General features: G+C 45.1%; 1 pseudogene; it reads left to right on the top strand.

Annotated features, from left to right (window-relative positions):
• The first annotated feature begins 261 nt into the window (after positions 1–261).
• Positions 262–17,476, top strand: LOC146183601 (uncharacterized; annotated as a pseudogene).
• The last annotated feature ends 1,197 nt before the right edge of the window (positions 17,477–18,673 follow it).

Here is an 18,673-nt window from a genome sequence, read left to right as displayed (position 1 = left end):
CTGAGCGATTCATTGACAGCCACAGGTGCTGTAGAAACTAGCTCCAGCAGCCAGAATGAGGTTGTGGAACAGCATGCTCCTGCAACAGAAATTTCACGAGACGTTACTGGAGCTAAAATTTCTCAGGAAAATGAGATTCTGCCCTCCGAGACGACAGGTTTCACAGAAGCTGCAAAGGCAGTTGCCGAGCCAAAAGGCTCATGCATGTGCTCTTCGCCTCAAGAGGAAGGGCGAGATTCTAGCTCCACGTTAGACTCCACCATGTCTGAGTGCATGGATGACCAGGTGGAAGAGCTGTCAAATAACAGCGAGCACGAAAGCTCAGATGAAGCCAAAGATGAAGACAGCAATCTTCCACTAATTCAAGAACCGGATTTGAAGGATGGCTCGGCTACCGAGGAGGTTCTTCCCACTGAGGAAGATGAGAAAGCCTTTTTCTCAGAGGAGAACGCCAGTGCAGATCCTAGGCTGGAAGATTCAAATATAGAAGAAATCAAGGACTGCACTACGACGAAATAATTCAAAGAAAACTTTGAGGAACAAGAAGTAAGAAATGTGACGAAAATGAACTCTCAGTTATAAATGAGCATTACTCCAAGAAGGTACGACTGAAGGCCGTAAAGAAAAGAAAGTCGACAAAAGCAAGGGAGAACAAATTGATTCTCAACGAGAAGCTACGTCGAGACAACAATGTCCTGACTATGCGAGGGAATCCGGAGCAAGCCTGCCTCGGCCAGCTGTGCGGGCAAAAGTAAGAAAGAAAAGAAAACTCAACACTACTGATGTAGGCAAAGTCGAGCGGGAAGAGTCCCAAAGAAAAACAAGAAGTTCCTGAAGGATTGGAAACGTACGCGCAAAACGACCTGCGCTGACCAAGATCAACAACCCCAAGGCGTTATGAGAGAGCGAGGTCAAATTTCCAGTCAGAAATCACACTTAGATATGAGCAGCAGGAGCATTGTGAACCGCGCCCGTAAGAGAAACTCAGAAGAGAGTAGAAAAGGGATCAGGACGCGTGAATGAATGAAAAGCCAGCGCTTTGTGAGAAAGAAAACTGGCATGCCTGACAGATGGAGAGGAACTGATAAGTTCCAAGGAGGAGGTGTATATCTGGTGTGGAAATATAGGCGAAAGTATGCCTTGAGTTTCAGGGCTCCTCAATGAGAAAAAAAAATCTGCTCTTCTGTGTTGCTGATTTTTATGTGTATCTTGACAACAGCGAGTTATGTTTGTGAACATCAATGTAGCGATATGTGAAAAATTTGTCATCACAGTCTAAGAAACATGTGAGATTTTGATTTGTGAATTTTGTAACGTGTTATTGCAGTTTGTGAAAATTGTGCAATGTATGTGAGCGACGTGGACATTTGCCCAATGTACTTTGTGAGCGCATGCTTGTGCGCGCGATGTTCGTGGGTGTTGTGAATATTGTATGACAATATTCTTTAAGGGAGGGGCAGTGTCACGAAATTGGCGCACATTTTTATTAAGCCGGCGCGGCGCTAGGCCCGCGCGTCGCCGCATGGAAACTTCCACAAGATTAGAGCAAAACCTCCTTCCCCTCGCGAGAGAGCGCGTAGCTTTGTACGCGTCGCCGTCGCCCTCTTTCTCATCACCCGGCGATGAAGGTGACTCATCAGTCTGGAATATCCCAGAGCTCACCAGAGATTTCTACGGGTCCTAGCCAATGACGACGCGCGGCTCGATGAGAGGGAAAGGGAGCGCTCTAACGAGCGAAGCTAAGTGTGTGTGCGCGCTAGCTCTGGCGCGTCTTAATAGACAGACGCGGCGCGCCCTATTTATGAAGGCCGCGCCGCTTATGTAGTAAGGCAGTCAGTCAATCAGTCAGTCAGCAATTGCGGCGTGTTCGAAAGTGCTTTGGCTGGACTTCCGGGGATCACCTGCAGCTGCTGGCAAGCCTGCGAGGGAGCGGCGCTCATCTTGCATGGCGGCCACATCGTGACTCTCAAGGCGTCGGACTGCAATAGTGCCCGGTGAACAATTTGGTGTTTGTTTATGTAACTCTCTCGTGTTTGATCTGTGTTTTAAAGCCTCTGTGTTATTGAATACCTCTGTAGTCGCATGCTTAGCGTTTGTTCTCTGCGAACCTCTCGTCTGTGCATTTCAAGTGTTCTTGTGCATTCCTCTGTATCGTCTCTTGCTGTGCATAAGGTGTGTTTTGTTTGTTACTTCTGACTCCGCCCCTTACTCTGGCTTGAACCGGTGACAGCTGGGCACCAAACGGCCACCCCCTTCTGTCACTACAAGGTTGTTGAATTCCGGCTGAGCTTGCCACGCAGGTCGAGGGCATCTCCTTTGCGACCGGAACAGCTACCCCCACTCACTCTAAGGGTGTCTGGGAGTGTGCGCACCGTTAAGGGCGCATCGTTAATAATAAAGCTCCTAATTATTATACGGGTGACAGAAGCAAGTTTGAATGAATGAATGAATGTAATTAATAAGAAAATTGCTTACGATAAAATAAAGGTAGATTAGGGTTTCAGGGCACTCGACTGCTGGGCCCAAGGATGCGGGATCGAATGCCCATCACCGCATATTTTACGAACACATAGGCAGAAAAGGTTTAAGCTTGCAATGCCCAGAAAATTTTTCTCCTGAAGTTTGTCCTGCACTCGCAAAGCGTATTCAGAATGACAAGAACTAAACTGGTGCATTTTTCTATATTAATCATAGTAAACAAGCCTGCTGATAGGGGTCTGCTAATATTATGATCGTTGCAGTCAAAGTATAATATATTCGAAAAAACTAGCTGCTTATATTTTTACTAGAATTTATTCACAATTTCTGGGTTCGAACATGACATTGGTGGTGTGTGTGTCAAGATTGGGAAGCTTCAATTTCATCAATATTATTTCTGACATGTGTTCTTGCGGCATCCGCACCATTGATGTATTTCGACGCTCAAAAATCGAGCGGAGATAGTTTTTCAAGCTTTTCGTTTGATTTTTTTACCTTCACGCGATACTGAGTCGCTACTTCCTTTGTTTGAAGCGAAGAAATTGGCTGGAGTGGTTCCAGTTCGTGGCCTTAGTCCAAATTGGCACCAAGCATGACTCATCTGTATACAAGAGTTTGTAAATTTTCCCAATGATGAACGTCATCCTTGAAATAAAGTAGCCAAATGTTGCTCACAATCAAGTTACATGCAAGAAAATAAATACTATACGGTTATAGGTCCCAAAACAAAAATCCAAATGCGTTATCGCAAAAAACAAACAAACTTGAAACCCGGAAGGTGAAGTACAAAAGCCTCTTGACTAGTGCCCAAGACAGAGAATTTCAAAGCCATTTACACATATTAGACACATATTTCACAGTATACTTTCCAGTGGAGCATAGTTAATTCACGTGGTTTTGGGGGATTTTAATTGCTGTCAGATACATCTCAATATATTTTCACGTACTTCAGCACGTTGTGCGCTACAGTTTTCTCATAGACGGTATCATTACGCTATGCGGCCTCCCGCTTCATCCCACTTCTCAAGAAAAGGGGCCAATACGAGAGCACTCTTGAATGATATAGACGTCGTCGTTCGGGAAAGCCGAAGAAGTAATTTCAGATTTTATAGATCCTCTTTTAAATGATTTACATCGCTGTATTCTTCTTGCAGCTTACTGGTCCTTGGATCTGGTGAGAACCGTTCCAGCGGGTTAATTAAAAAACAAATACCACTTCATCACCAGAAAGCTTTGACTTCTTCTCCCCTAATGCTTTGAAGTGCGGTGGAAGATAGTTCATTAGACTGAGTGGATTCATTATGCATACATTTCGTCCTGAAGCGATAAGTGAAAATCAGTCGCTTTGAATAAAAAATACAGAATCTCGTTTCGTGATAACCTTATCGAGTAGTGGACTCAATTAGGACGAAAAGAAAAAAGCTTTCTGTTGGATCCGGAGCCTTGTTAGCGTTCTCGGTTGCCATCTTTTCTATGCTTGATGTTTTATTCAATGAATAATACAGTATATACGCTAGAATACAGTCAGCAGTATGCTTTCGATCTCACTTCTACTGCAGCGCGAAAAAAAAGTGCCGCTCTTTTTATACTTAGTAACGGTTGCGTACACATAGTAGAAGCCGGCCAACTGGAAGAAAATAATGGTAAAATATAAGTTTCTTTTAGAAATCAGAGATTAGCCGATACTCTGCAAGTTTTAAGTCGTGCGAAGATACTCTCTATAATGAGCAGTTATATAAGAGCGTATTGGACTCAATAGCTATGTCTTAAGTCTGTATGTTTATGACTGGGCCTCACGAAGTGCTGGAAACACAATGACGTAGTATAACGTGCTCTCACAGGGACTGGCTACGGTTATGAGCGGAGTGCATGGAACCGGCGTAGCTTTCAGCGAGTGCCAGTTTGACCACGACATTTCTCTAAAATGCTTGCTCACCTCCTGGCTACGTTCCAGTCCTCGACGAGAGCAGCGTCCTTTAATACGTCTAATGGTCCTGAAACTACCGCTAGAGTTTAGTTCACGTGCTAGAGCAGCCGGCAGGGGCGTCATCGCCGGTCGAGGTGTCACAAGCAACGGGCCCCACCGGCATTGTATGATACGATTTCACCCGAAACACTCCCATTCACTTCCGTCCAGTTATTTCCTCTTTTTGCTACATTAAGTGAAATTGATCTCATTATCAGTATCCGCCGCAGTCCATAACACTAGTCCGCCTGATGCTTAGATGTAAAGCGCTGCCGGCAGAGTCACAGGTGGATACTCACCCGTGATCGTATGGCGGTGGCGTGGGGACTTTTCATACTTACAACGACCCTGGAACCATGCCGAAAGGTTTAACCTGCAGCATACACTTTACTACTGCGTTGTGCAATGTAAAGTGAAGACCGCGGTAGTAGGTGATGCTAACTAGATTCGCAGTGCGCTTGGGTTGTTCGCCCAGCTTGTGTGCTCACTTGTCCTAGCCACAACTTTAACCATGCTTTATCCTTCGGAGCGCTAAGCATTAATCGTCGTGAAATTTGAATGGAAGGTTGAATGGAAGGGTCTGAGGCAGTACTCAACAAATGCGCAAATGTCCAGTTGGTTAATTTCTAAACCTCTAGAAAGAGCACTTTTGCGTATACCGCACAACTTTTGCAGACTTTGCACCAACCTGCATTAGGCATTGGTCGAAAATTATTTTTTTTTCAGGAGATCAACTTCTTTAAACGGTCAACTAGATTACTCAGTTTTTTGCACGTGCTGTTGCTTTGGTAAGCATCTACGGGCACTCGTACAGCTGGCGCTCTGTCTTGTGGAAGCCCCAATTTAAGTTTGCGCACCTCAGGAGTGCGCAACGTATTGATAGTTTGGCAACCTTTTCCAAACTTTCCTCCTCTGAAAAGCAAAAACAACAAGAAACTAAACATAAAAAAACAGTGATAGACACAGGGGTGGTTGTCATGCCATCTGGCGTTTTTAAGCATTTCAAGCTCTGATTCACAGGCCTCATCGCAATTACCCGCACGGACTCTGGCTGCATCATCAGAGTCGTTGTTTGCCGGATGCTCGGACGGGAGTTATCGCAAGCATCAACTGCAATGCTGGCGTCTCATGCAAAATGGCGTCGCTTTGGGGATGACCGAGAACATGGTTTAGTCTTGGTCAAATAGCGTGGAAGCCCTTCAAATATTCTCGGAGCAGCGTCAGTTTTCAGCTTGGGCTGGTCACGTTGCAAAGATACAACTCGTCGTACCGGATGATGTCCGTAGTGTCGATATGCTTCTCGCAAACGCGCACATTTGGGGAAGAAACTGAAAAACCAGCAACCTATTTTCTGGGAATGGCGCGTCTACGCTACTGTCGCAATACGGCGTCAGATGGGAAACGAAACAGACTCCTTTTCGTCGTTGCTCCTGCAGCCGGAGCGGCAACCCGTCACGCAGCAAGGTGACGGTACCGGTCACACAACATACGAATTTGCATATTTCAAAACTGTGCCTTTTAACACGTCCCAACAACAAAATACTGGCCGCTCACGCAACAAAATGGCAGTGTCTTAGCTCAGCCACGCCAAGATGTACAGTCATGAGCAAAAGTGGTATACAACGCTCAGCGAGTGGCATATAGCTCGGGAAAACTGTATCTAAACACCACCTAGCGACAGCTAAAGGGAATGTGACATCGACACATGCGTGTGGATAAAAGGGGGCACCGCCAGTAATGTCTCGATTTCAGATAGAGAAAGTTTGGATGCAGTTTTTTTGAACTCCGCCACGGGCTGAGTGTTGTATACCACTTTTACTCACGAGTGCACGTAGCGAGATTGACGTTTCCCTGGTATAGCTTGTTGTCGTCCGTGGGCTGTGCGATGCCACTGCACGTTAAAGATCCCCAGGTAATCGAAATTACTCCATAGCCCTCCACTACGTCTCCTCCTTCTCTCTTTCCACTTTCTCTCCTACCTTCCTTCATTCTATTACAGCGCAGGTCAGGTGTGCACAAAATAAGTGTGTCAGATACTGCGACTTTCCTTTCCTTTGTAGCAAGTTATTATTAATATTATTATATTAATATTATTGCGCTCTGAACTTTGGCGTCTCGCTTGACAAGGCGTTCTTCTCTTTGTTCGGGCGTCTAGGCTGCTCTGCATCTTGACTTTCGGAGCGACTGCGAGGCGAGCGGCGAGGCGGGCGCCAGCTGCACTCTGTGACGTCACTTGGCTGCGGTGGGTTGCTGAGCAACGACTCAAGGTCACGGTGTGGCCACGGCGAAACTGGTGTCGCGGCAAAACGCCGAGACTTGGGCATACAAAGCTCCCTCATAGAGTGACGGGGAAGTTTCATGGCTGTAAACGACATTGAAGGACTTTGACGATAGTTTGAAATTGCCAGCGAGTGAGACTTACCGCACAATTTCGAACTAGTCCGGCCGCCGCATATAATGACCCCTAAGCACTCTCCTACCACTTAAGACTTGTCGTTAATGGCAGGAGCGAGGACTCGTCGTGGGGTTCCAACGTCTAATCTCGTGATGTAGGCCAGGGTTGGCCAGACAGGCACATCTTAATGACGATAAAAATATATTTAGTAAATATTTGCAGTAAAAAGAGAAACATGGAAGTATATTTTTTTTCATCCAACGTTGCTGGCGGCGGAATTGGAATGCGACTCATGAAGCAATTTCTCGTTTGTACTTGCGTTTTGCGGCCCCATTTGTGCAACAGGCTTGAAGTTACCTAGTGTGAACGTGGGGGCATTTTGCTATTGTTTGATGCTCGGTTAGGCAGGCGGCGCACTATTTTAACCTAAAATGTTTCATTAATGAGAGCAGCCCCTAGCAGTAGATAGAAAAAACCTAAATGAAGCTACCATTGAGGCGGACATATGGGGAAAGGGAAACAAGGGCCAGAGAGTCGTGATCCACGCTTGGGTTTACGATGAGTTCCACCCCGTTCGCGTGCCGGACTTTTACCACCGCTGATCTAGGTATTTGCTGATTATTGTGGTCCGTCAGTAAGCGCTTTAATTGTTTTCGCCAGTTCTTTTGATACCCCCTTTTTCTACAAGAGCCTCGATGTACACTTTCTTGGAGCGCCTGAGAACTTTCTTGGTCCATCAAATATTACTTCCACATTATATTTACAATACAGTACGTTGCAGTGTTTGTATGTTCCTACCGTTCTTCACAGGAAATGTTTTGTTCCCAAGCTAAAGCGATACGAATTACAGCATGAGTGTGTTACGTTCACCTGTAAACTGTGATATGTTTTCAATACAAAAATCCAAAGAAGCAAGGACCAATGCAGTAAGACGTTTTACCGCGACCACCTATTTCACGCGTTTATTACGCAATTATGTCTTACCATCCCTTTCTTTACACACATGCAGAAAACGAAGTTATTTGTCGCCATAATACTAGCGTCATCGCTTGTAACCCGAAGCCCTCACTTCGCTTCGACCCGTTATTCTACTTTTCTTTCTGCAATATTAGGAAAGGCCATAGTGATTGAAAACTCCATGCATACTTTAAAATTTGCCTATCTCGCGTAGTCTAGTCTCCATATTGCGCCTGTGGCATTTGAAGCCTGCATATGTATTGATGTTATCGAGCTATCTGTCGTCTATGTTACTTCTCGAGGTGTTGATTTGAAAGAATATTCCAGCCGCATTTCGACGGCTCTAATATAAAGCACCCCCTTCATGGATCACTGCCTTGTCGTGGCGGAGGGGCTTGCGAAACTCGATGTAGTCGTGAGCTCTGCTGTGTACGGCCACCCAAGATAGACAGGTTACAGCAGAGAGTTCTAACAAAATGTGATTCACTGGAGAAGGTAATGGCAACCCACTTCAGTATTTCCTGCCAAGAAAACCCTATGGCCAGTCACAATAGCATTAATGATATGGCGCCGGAAGAAGAGCCCCCCAGGTTGGAAGGCGTCCCACATGTTACTGGGGTCGAACAAAGGGCGATTCCTAGTAGCTCCAGGACGAATGAAGCGGCTGGGCTAAAGCCAAAAGGACGCTCAGTTGCAGATGTGTCTAGAAGTGACCGGAAAATCAGATGTTGCAAGGAGATATATCACATAGCAACATCTAATGTAAGATCTATGACGCAGTACCCTGCGTCATAGATCTCACATTCCTAGTTGGATGCTAACTGGATGCCATCAAGCGAGAAATGGACAGATTGAACATTGATATGTTGGCTATCAGCGAGCTCAAGTGGACCGGAATGGGAGAATTAAACTCCGGCGACCAGTATGTCTTTTATTGTGGGCACGAATCCAAGAGAAGGAATGGGGTCGCTCTCATAGTAAACAGAACAATGGGCAAAGCAGTGCTAGGGTACAACCCCAAAAACGACGGAATGATTTCACTTCGAATCCAAGGTCACCCTTTCAACATAACAGTTATCCAAGTCTATGCACCAACCACTAATGCTGAAGAAGCTGACGTTGTTAGATTTTATGCGGACCTGCAATGCCTTTTAGACCATACTCCATCATCAGACGTCGTGTTTCTCATAGTAGGCTGGAATGCTAAGGTCGGGAGTGAAGAAATATCCGGAATTACAGGCAAGTTTGGTCTTGGTGAGCCAAATAAGCTGGACTGTGGTACCGATCACCAGCGTTTTGTTGCCAAAATTAAGCTTCGATTGAGGAAAACGCAGAAAACCAGAAGGCCTTTCAGGTATGATATGGATCAAATTCCATCAGAATATGCTGTGGGAGTGAGGAATCGAATTCAAGATTAGATCTAGAAGACAGAGAGCCTGAAGAGATGTGGACTGATGTTCGTGATATAATACAAGAAGTTGCTACTAAGGAAGTTCCAAAGCAAAAGAAATGCAAGAAAGCAAACTGGTTATCTGAAGAGGCTTTGTAAATAGCTGAGGAAAGGAGGATGGCAAACGTTATGGGGGAAAGAGAAAGATACAAGTTTCTTAATGCGGAGTTACAGAAAATAGCAAGGAGATGAGAATCTTGAAGACATAGCGCAAAAAAGACGGGGACAACACAGACGTAGACAGGACAGGCGCTACATCTGTGTTGTCCCCGTCGTTTTTGCGCTGTCTTCAAGAAACTGCTACCAACTAGCCCAAACCAAACATCTGTTTCATCAGAGATGAGAATGCCTTCCTGAACATACAGTGCCAAGTATTTTAGGACAACAGCCAAATTAGAAACACAAGAGTTCTGTATAAGACAATAAAAGATATCAAAGGAAGCTTCTGTGCTAAGCTAGGCGTGATAAAGGACAAACGAGGCAAGGACCTCACTGAAGCCGCAGAGATAAAGACGAGGGGGCAGGAATACACAGAAGAACTGTACAAGAAGGGCCCGGATGTGCAAACCCAACATAAGACGGTTGTGATTACTGATCTCGTGCCGGGCATCCTGAAGAGTGAATTTGAATGGGCCTTAGCCAGCCTTACTAAGAACAAAGCTAGCGGAATTGATGGCATTCCAGCTAAGTTGCTTCAAAACCTCAACCATGATGCTGTTAACATGCTGCATACATTATGTTAGAAGATTTGGAAAACCCTGCAGTGCCCACAGGATTGGAGGAGGTCAGTTTACATCCCCATTCCAAAGAAAGGCAGTGCAAAGATTGTTCCAACTACCGCACGATCGCGCTTTTTTCGCGTGCTAGCAAGGTGATGTTGAAAATCCTCTAAGGTAGGCTGCAGCAGTATGTGGATCGGGAGCTTCCGGACCTGCAAGCTGGGGTTGCCAACATTTGCTGGATTATGAAAAAAAGCAAGAGAGCTTCAGAAACCCATCTACTTCTGCTTTATTGATTATGCGAAAGCGTTTGACTGTGTGGATCTCAGCAAATTGTGGCAAGCTCTCCAAGAGATGGGAGTTCCAATTCACCCCATCTGTCTCCTCAGGAACCTGTACTAAGAGCAAGAGGCCACAGTCAGAACTGGGCATAGTCTTACTGATTGGTTTCCGATTGAGAAAGGAGTGAGACAGGGCTGCATATTGTCGCCCTGCCGATTTAACCTATATGCAGAGTGCATCATGAGGAAGGCCAATATGGAAGAGTCTTCAGCTGGAGTGAAGATTGCTGGAAAACGTATCAACAACCTTTGATACGCAGATGATACCACTTTAATGCCAGAAAGTGAAGTGAAACTCATGAGACTTCTGATGCGCATACAAGAGAGTGAAAAGTTTGGGCTTAAACTGAACATTAAAAAGACAAAGATCATGGCGTCTTGCCCTATCAAGTCCTGGAGCATCAAGGGACAAGAAGTGGAAGCTGTGACAGATTTTCTCTTCTTGGGATCCAAGATTACCCTGGAAGAAGACTGCAGGCATGAAATTAGGAGACGGCTGCTTCTGGGAAAGAGAGCCATGGTTAGCCTTGACCGCCTAGTAAAGAGCAGAGGCATTAGCCTGCCAACAGAGATCCCTATAACTCGTAGTATGGTCTTTCCTGTTGTGATGTATGGATGCGAGAGTTGGACTGCGAAGAAGGCTGACCGCTGAAGAATTGACGCGTTTGAATTGTGGTACAGGCGGAGACTGTTGAGAGTTCGTTGGGTTGCCAGAAGGTCAAATCAGTCGATATTGTCGACCATGAATCCTGACTGCTCATTGGAGGATCAAATTATAAAGTTAAAGCTCAGCTACTTTGGTCTTACGATGAGAAGATAAGAGTCGGTGGAGTAAGATTTTATGTTGGGAAAGGTTGAGGGTCACCGGAGAAGGGATAGGTAGCAAACGCAATGGTTAGATGTCATCCTCGAGGCGCTGCAGATGAAGTTATGTGATGTTAGGAAGATAGTGAGAGACCGGAAAGTGTGGCGTGACATAATCCATAGAGTCACGAAGAGTCGGACATGACTGAACGACTGAACTGAACTGAATAGGAAGCACAGTCCTTGTGCTAATGTTCTGTGTTCGTTAAAGGAACCACTGGTGATGGAAGTTAATAATCAGTCCTCACTGACTTCACCTCTTGTAATCTATGCCAAGGATACGCCAGTTACGAACCTATCACTTGTTTCTGATATAGAGACGTTGTTTACTGTCAGTAACGTCACGATGTGGGTACGGCTATGAGAGACGTTGTAGACGAAAGCTTACCGATCGCCTTGGATCTTTCACGTGCACTCAGATCGCACAATTTCGCCTCCACCGAAACGCGGCTACAGAGGCCAAAACTGATATCGCGTACTCAGATTCAGCAGTCGAGTGCGTAACGACCGAACCAGCAAGATCGAGCTGAGTACGCCAACGTGCGGTGATACACAACGAATGTGCTGCAGGTGACTTTGTCACCAGAACGAAGGCCGAACATGGAGGCATATCTAAACGAAGCTTGGGAAACGTGCAGTGAACCCTCGTACCTGTATGCGGTGTAATTTAGTGCAGTACGTCGCGCAACCTCACTTCTTTAGAATGTGCCACGCCAATGTTGCTTCGAGGCGCTAGCGTGAAGCTCGACCAAGTGTCGAATTTAAAGCAAAGGTGCATCGCCGAAATAAACACCCCCTCCCTTTCTTTATCCCCCCCGCCCATTACACTGCTGACATGTAGCAGCAGCTCGCAGAAGCTAATGCTAAGGTTAATTTGCTCATTAACAATTCAGCTCTCTATGAGAGGGTAGTAACGTCAAAAACGTTGCTAAAAGTTCGCTCCAAGCTCGTGTGCAGCAAAACTTATTTGGAGAAGCAAGATTAATAAAAATAAATCCCAAGTTTACACGCGTGAGAAGGGTGTATTTCGGTGCCACAATTACAGTTGGCATCAGGCGCTTAGACAAATAGCAGCGAAGAAATAGAGCCGCCAAGCGGGAGCCAAGGAGGCAGATGCGTTGCCTGAATTTTGAGTCCTACTTGCGAGCAGTCATGGTGCTTACCGTACTTCGGTGTTACACCACAAGAAACTACTGGTAGGCAGCACATCTACTGTTGCGAAATAGTTTTAGTCGCGCTCTTGTAATTTTAAGGCGATCGCGTTAGAGGCTCCCTTCACCTAAAATCCGGCGTCGGCGCTTCTAGCGGCGTTAACCTTGTTAGCAAAAAATCACGAGCCTATGTCACTGAAAGGCTGTAACTGGCAGTTGACCAAGCCGCGCACTGGCTGGACGTAGGGCTGCCTCACGTTGCGTTTGGCAGAAGCTTTCAACTCGTGCTTCTCCTTTCATATGAGAGGTTGACATGAGAATCAGCTTGCCATGTCACTTGATTTCAGGTTACTCCTAGACCAAAGCTTGGTGGGCTGGTAGCTTGAGTGTCCCCCTTTTTATTCGTTCATGCTTGCGCGTTCATCAGTGACTGTGAAAATCAATTTCACTATAAATGTTTGGACCTTAAAAATGAGTTTGCATATTAGATACTTCTTTATGACATGGACTATATTGCCTGAGGAGACACCACGGGTGGTTAGATGGGTCCAAGACCATGTCTGTGGTTGATAGGAATATACGTTCTAGTTTGTACTGTTGGTCTCATTCGACGTTCAACAACTGTTACATTCTGTGTACTTGCAGGGCCAGTCTGGGACTTCAGTTGTTATATATATTGATAGCGTTGAAAACATTTCTTGCAAAATATTATTTTACGCAGGGGACCGCGCGCGTCGTGTAATGTCCTGTGACCCCCGAATGTAAAGTTGGGGCTCTGCAGCTCAACTTAGACAGCCACAACCAAATCCGCATGAGGTGGGAAATGCCCTTGCATTAAAATTAATACAGATAGAAATGTAACCTTGTTATCTCAGTGCACTCTTTATATTCGTCGCAAATATTTTCGAGTATAACTGTCTCAGTGTGTATAGCAGATAGGACTTCACAAGGAAAACCCTGGCAATGAATTAAGATTGAATACAAACAGGTTGGATCTCGATGCTGCCCTAGTAAATATAAAAAAACTGCTTTACTTACCACACATCAGACTATTTCTTGAATACAGGTATGCCTGTAAGGGGGGACTCTAGCTTGACAGCATTATCGCATAATTTACAACTATACGCACCCGTGGAGCTCGGTTCCCCAACCAGTAACTACGACTTTAGACATAGCGTTCCAGCAATAAAGAAACCTTTTTGTTTGGAACTTTTGATTAGTGCGCGTTTGCAAAGAAGAGCGCACATGTGTAGCACATCTAATTGAACATAACCTAGGATGTTAAAACTTTGTATGCTCATCTGTAACATTTTGAACCTCAGCCTGGTGATAATGTATAAAAGGTGCGAGAAATCAGGCATAGAATTGACGGTTATGAGAATCGTTCCTTTTAGAACTTCAGTCCTATGCGGGAAACCGCAACGATATATCTATGGAAGCGTTTCGAGCATTCTGGCAAAAAAATGATTTGTTTCTAACGGTGGCTTCACGTTTTTCGAACGTCGCATCACCTGACTATATCATATGTAGTGTTCCATTACATTGTATGTCCGCCTTGCAATAATACGTTCGTGCGACTGAAATATATCAGAATAAATTATTTGTTGATAAGAAAGCTTCCTTATATGGACTGTGTGACGAGGACTGTGTGACTACCTCAGCTATCATTGGAGATGGTGATAACAGACTGCTCAGCAGAGGCGAGAAGATGAAAGTGAGTGCAATTCTTCGTTCTTGTGGCATGACAGACAAAAAAAAAAGCGAAAGTAGCCGAGCTTGAGAAAAGCGTTCGAGAGCTGCCGCCATTATGAGACTACCATGGAGCGAGGTAGGCCTTTCCTAGCATGCATGCACAAGCTGGTATCTAGGCTCCACTACGAGGAAGACTATCAACTTTTACGAATTCTCATATCTATTTCAAGCTTATGAAATGAAAGGAGGCATACTAATGCTTTGTAGCAAGCAGTTCTTACTCGTGTTGACATTGCAGCATGTTATATTCCTATATAGTTAGCATAAGCCCAGAGAAAATCTTTTACGCCCTGCACCACGCTTCTGAGCCACCACAGTTAACAACTTCACACCTTTAAACACTGTTCTCATCTCCAGTACCTCATTTCACAGGGACACTTAGAAGAAATTGAACTCGCAAAGGGACACCTTTCACCGAAAACAGGTTTTATAAGCTAACAAGACCAAAAGGCGACATACATAATCTCGCCATCATCACTGCTGTCACTACTAAAATGCGTGCGTAGACACCAACTTTCGGCAGAAAATCTAGAGTTTGCGCTATATTACCACCCCCTTGGCAACACTCAGTCCTTTTCGTTAATAATAACGTGGGTTATTTGCACTGAGCCGCACTGCACGGAAATTTGGTAAGCAGAATTGAAGCAAGTAAAGTTACAAAACCCCTTCCCTCCCCACAGCATGTTCCAAGTAAGGTTCTACTCATCACAACCACACTGAATCCATAATCCCTCACCATTCGAGCTTACCCTATACTCTCGGAAATGCTATCCACCACCTGGTCAAATCTACCTTCAGAAGTGGCTCTTACCATCAGCTAAATCAGGGAAACAGGCATTGAGAAGCCCATGCAGAGCGGCATGAAAACGTGCCAGCGAAGTGATTTGAAAGCTGCTTGAGAGAGCCAGGTTCTTTTACCAATCACTGAAGATGTTGCTCTCACTTCCAAGCTATGACCTTACTTGAAATATGATTTGATGTTGCATGCTTCTACTTCTTTGCTGATTCATGCGCATCGCCATTATATTAAGGCTTCCGAACCATGCGTCAGCTCCAACCTATACTCCGTGTCATACATCAGGTGCACCACTGTGAAAGCTAAAGCTGTTGTTTCTCTGCCTGCATCCGCGACAAAAAAAAAATGCTTGCTGTGTTGAGAGGAAATAATTGCTTTATCTCGAAGCTTAACCCATATTATATTTGCCATCAGTTTGATAAAAACACCCTTTGTAGGGGGAAAGGATCGGAATCGGTGAATTTGTAGGTTTTCTTTGTCGTTTTTGCTTGTGTCGCGTTTTTGCTGCTCTGCAGCTCTGCCAGATGTGTTCTCCGTTCTGGACATCTCTTTTTGAGGGAACGGCGTCCAACGCAGCGACCTCGACCTCCTCTTCGTAGCGGATTTCTCGAAAATATCCAGACACGCGAAACAAGTAATTGCAAATGAGTATGCTCGGAATCGATCCCGTTTTCCGCAGAAATTCGCCTCGGATATTCTGAGTGTTGTCAGTGAGGATACGGGGGTGCCTCCGCCTACCGTCGCAAAATACAAGACATTGAAGTCTTCGACAAAAAGACCTCGAGTCGGGAAGATCTGAACTTTATGAAAGGTAAAGCATAATAGCTTCACGGTGCATGTCGTCCATCTTAAGGTCCATGGTATGAGGCTGCTAAAGAAGACAATGACCTGCCGAAATTCACGAAAACCACCATGCCTGGATTGTTGAAGGACATTGGCTTCAAATAAAAAAAAACAGCAATCTTCCTCTGATAGAGCGCAGTAACATCATTGCCTAGCTTCGGCGGTACATGCTGGCAATAAAGAATTCGAAGACAGGGCGGGCAAGAATTATACTTGATATATTTCCTCGCATACTACTTTTAGATTGGACAATCCCACTTGATGTCAGCGTTTACAATGTGATAATCTTGATACCAAATTACTCCCTGAACTGGGAATGAATATTACGTCCTCAGATAAAAAATGCTGAAGCACGCAATCATTCTGATGTAAATTTTCCAAAGAGGTGTCATTTGGCGGCTAGTTATGTTTTATGCTATGTTTCAGTAATGAACTGCCTGAATTGGTCTGACACTTAAATTTAATCCCACTATATGCTACAACAAGCCAGAAATAGGTCTGCACTGTTCGAATTACCACTATGTGTAGCCTCATCTCCCCGTCATCGGGAAAATGTATCATTTATTTCATTCTTCTGACGGGCACGGAGTGGAACTGCTGATAATTGTGTGCATATCATTTCACAACCAAATAATGAAGATAAATAACATTTCGCTCTGATTTTTGTCCGATATTCTGCGATATTCATGAAGAAACTCATACCGCTGCTATGGAGTAGCCATGCGTATGTGTAATTAGGAGAATAAACTCGACCATTACTTTGTTTCATTTGTACTGGTGCTCCATCAACCTAGACTAAACCAAGGGGAATAGCGGCACACAAGAGGAAACGTTTGGCAGGACACAACTGTAATGTCCTCATAGGATACATTCCTTAAAGGCCTGACAACGGGCTTGCTTCATCCTCAGGCAAAGGAGACCATTTACACTTTGTCTATAGAGGGAGCAGTGCAACAGGCATTGTTCAAGAAGCTCGGGACTTCTGAGCAAAGAGCATGTGTTTGCGTCCGTCCAGCTTGTTCTTGTACGTGTTACGTGTTGCTACTGTGTTTTATTCCTCAAAATGATGAACCAACAAGCCAGCCATCGCGTATTAATCAAGGTTAACCTAGGCTGACTACCATTGCGATACTGATGGAAAATACTTTGAGAAGTTGTTCACGGAACATATTCGGCCTAACATCCCAGACAACAACATTATCGTCATGAAAAATGCGCCATACCACCGCGGGACGATTAAAAAGGCCCCTGTAACATTAACTCGTAAAGCAGATATTCAGCTTTGACTGACAAAGAAGTGGGTCCCCTGGACTACTGACATGGTGAGGGCAGACCTACTTGAGCTCACATATAAAGTCAGCAATCGAAGCATTGTTTATAGGATTGAAACTTTGGCAGCTACCAATGGTTACGACGTTCTCCTCATACCACCGTATAACTACGTGGTCAACCCTACTCAACTTGTTTGGAGCCGAGTGAACGACTATATTGCAAGAAAAAGCAAATGCTTCACTTTGGGGGAGAATATAAATGCTCCTGCCAGAAGAAATGATGTGTGTAACCCAAGAAAACTGGGAAGATTGTTGTGCCCGTGTCCAGAAATTCGAGGCTGTGGCTTTGGAAAGGGACAGGACTGTGGACACCGAGATAGAACCTCTTGTCTTCAGTGTCTGTGACTCGTGTGATTCCTCCTGTGATGAGTCAATTATTCATTTCAGCTATGAAGATTTTAGTGATGTTGATGAACTTGCGTGTCCTGTGTGAAGGGCTTGTTTGTGTGTTTGTTTGCGGGGTTTACGTCCCAAAGCAACTGATGGTCTGAGAGAAGCCGTAGCAGAGGACTCGACCATTTGGGCTTCTTAACGCGCAGTGACATAGCCTAGTACACGGACACTTCTCTTTTGGCCTTAACCAAAAAAAGCTCCTGTGGCCAGAATTGAACCCGCGTGTTTGGATACAGCAGTCTAGCATCTTACCGTTGAGTCACCGCTGCCTGTGAAGAGCTTGTGTGAAGTAGGGTGTAGCCTGCGAGGCCTACTCTATCATACAATCTATCGAATCTACATGGCTTGCAGGGATTAACGTGTCAAAGCGACCCAGGCTTTAAGAGACACCTGAGTGGAAGGCTGCGGGAATTTCGACTACCTGGTGGTTTAACGTCCATTAAAGGGCAACTGCGGCAATTTTTCGACCGTACTGAGTTAATGATTGATTTATATTGCTGAAGCCTTGGTCCTCACAGTACGCGATTACAATTTTTACAATAAGAGGCAATAATTTTAAATAAGCAAAAACTTCAATCAAAATTGAAACTCCCACACGCCCCGGAGAGCACTGCCTTCCGTGACGTCGCATGATGATGACACAGGTATGCAGCCGCACCGCACGCACCCGCTACCGTTCTGCCGAGGTGTGCGACTGTCAAGCGCTGTCGCGTACAGCACCATGCGAAACATATGTGATGTAGGTGAGTTGCCTTCAATGTCATCGGACAAGGACAGCTAGGACTATTATTGTCATTCAAAGGCAATTAAAAAAAACAAGAAGAGTTCCACGCTGCTAAACCGAATAAACATAAAATAAAGCCCCGCCTTAACCAAGCCGTATGAATGTGCCTTAGTGACCTAGAGGGGTAACCGAATGCCAAGGTCCTGGCAGGCTGATTCTGGCATAACCGTCCCATGTGAACCGAAAGACCCAAGTTGGCAGCTCCTGCCAGCTTGGGATTGCCTACGGGGGCCGTGTAAAGGTCAAAGGTGTCACCGCCGTTACACGCTGAAGGCTCAAAATGCAAGCAGTATTGCTTCCGCAATAAAACCATATGCAGTATTTGGCATGCATGGCTACTTAGGGCAGTACAAGCGAGCGATCTTGAACGCAGATAAATTATTCTCGTATGAAGCATAATTCCCTAGAATTTTATATGTCCTTACAAACCCCGAGGAAAGTGTCCGGCATATA

Source organism: Amblyomma maculatum, chromosome 7 (assembly GCF_055883805.1).
Source record: "Amblyomma maculatum isolate TAMU_Amacu chromosome 7, ASM5588380v1, whole genome shotgun sequence".
NCBI lineage: Eukaryota > Metazoa > Arthropoda > Arachnida > Ixodida > Ixodidae > Amblyomma > Amblyomma maculatum.
This window is presented reverse-complemented; position numbering and strand designations above follow the sequence as displayed.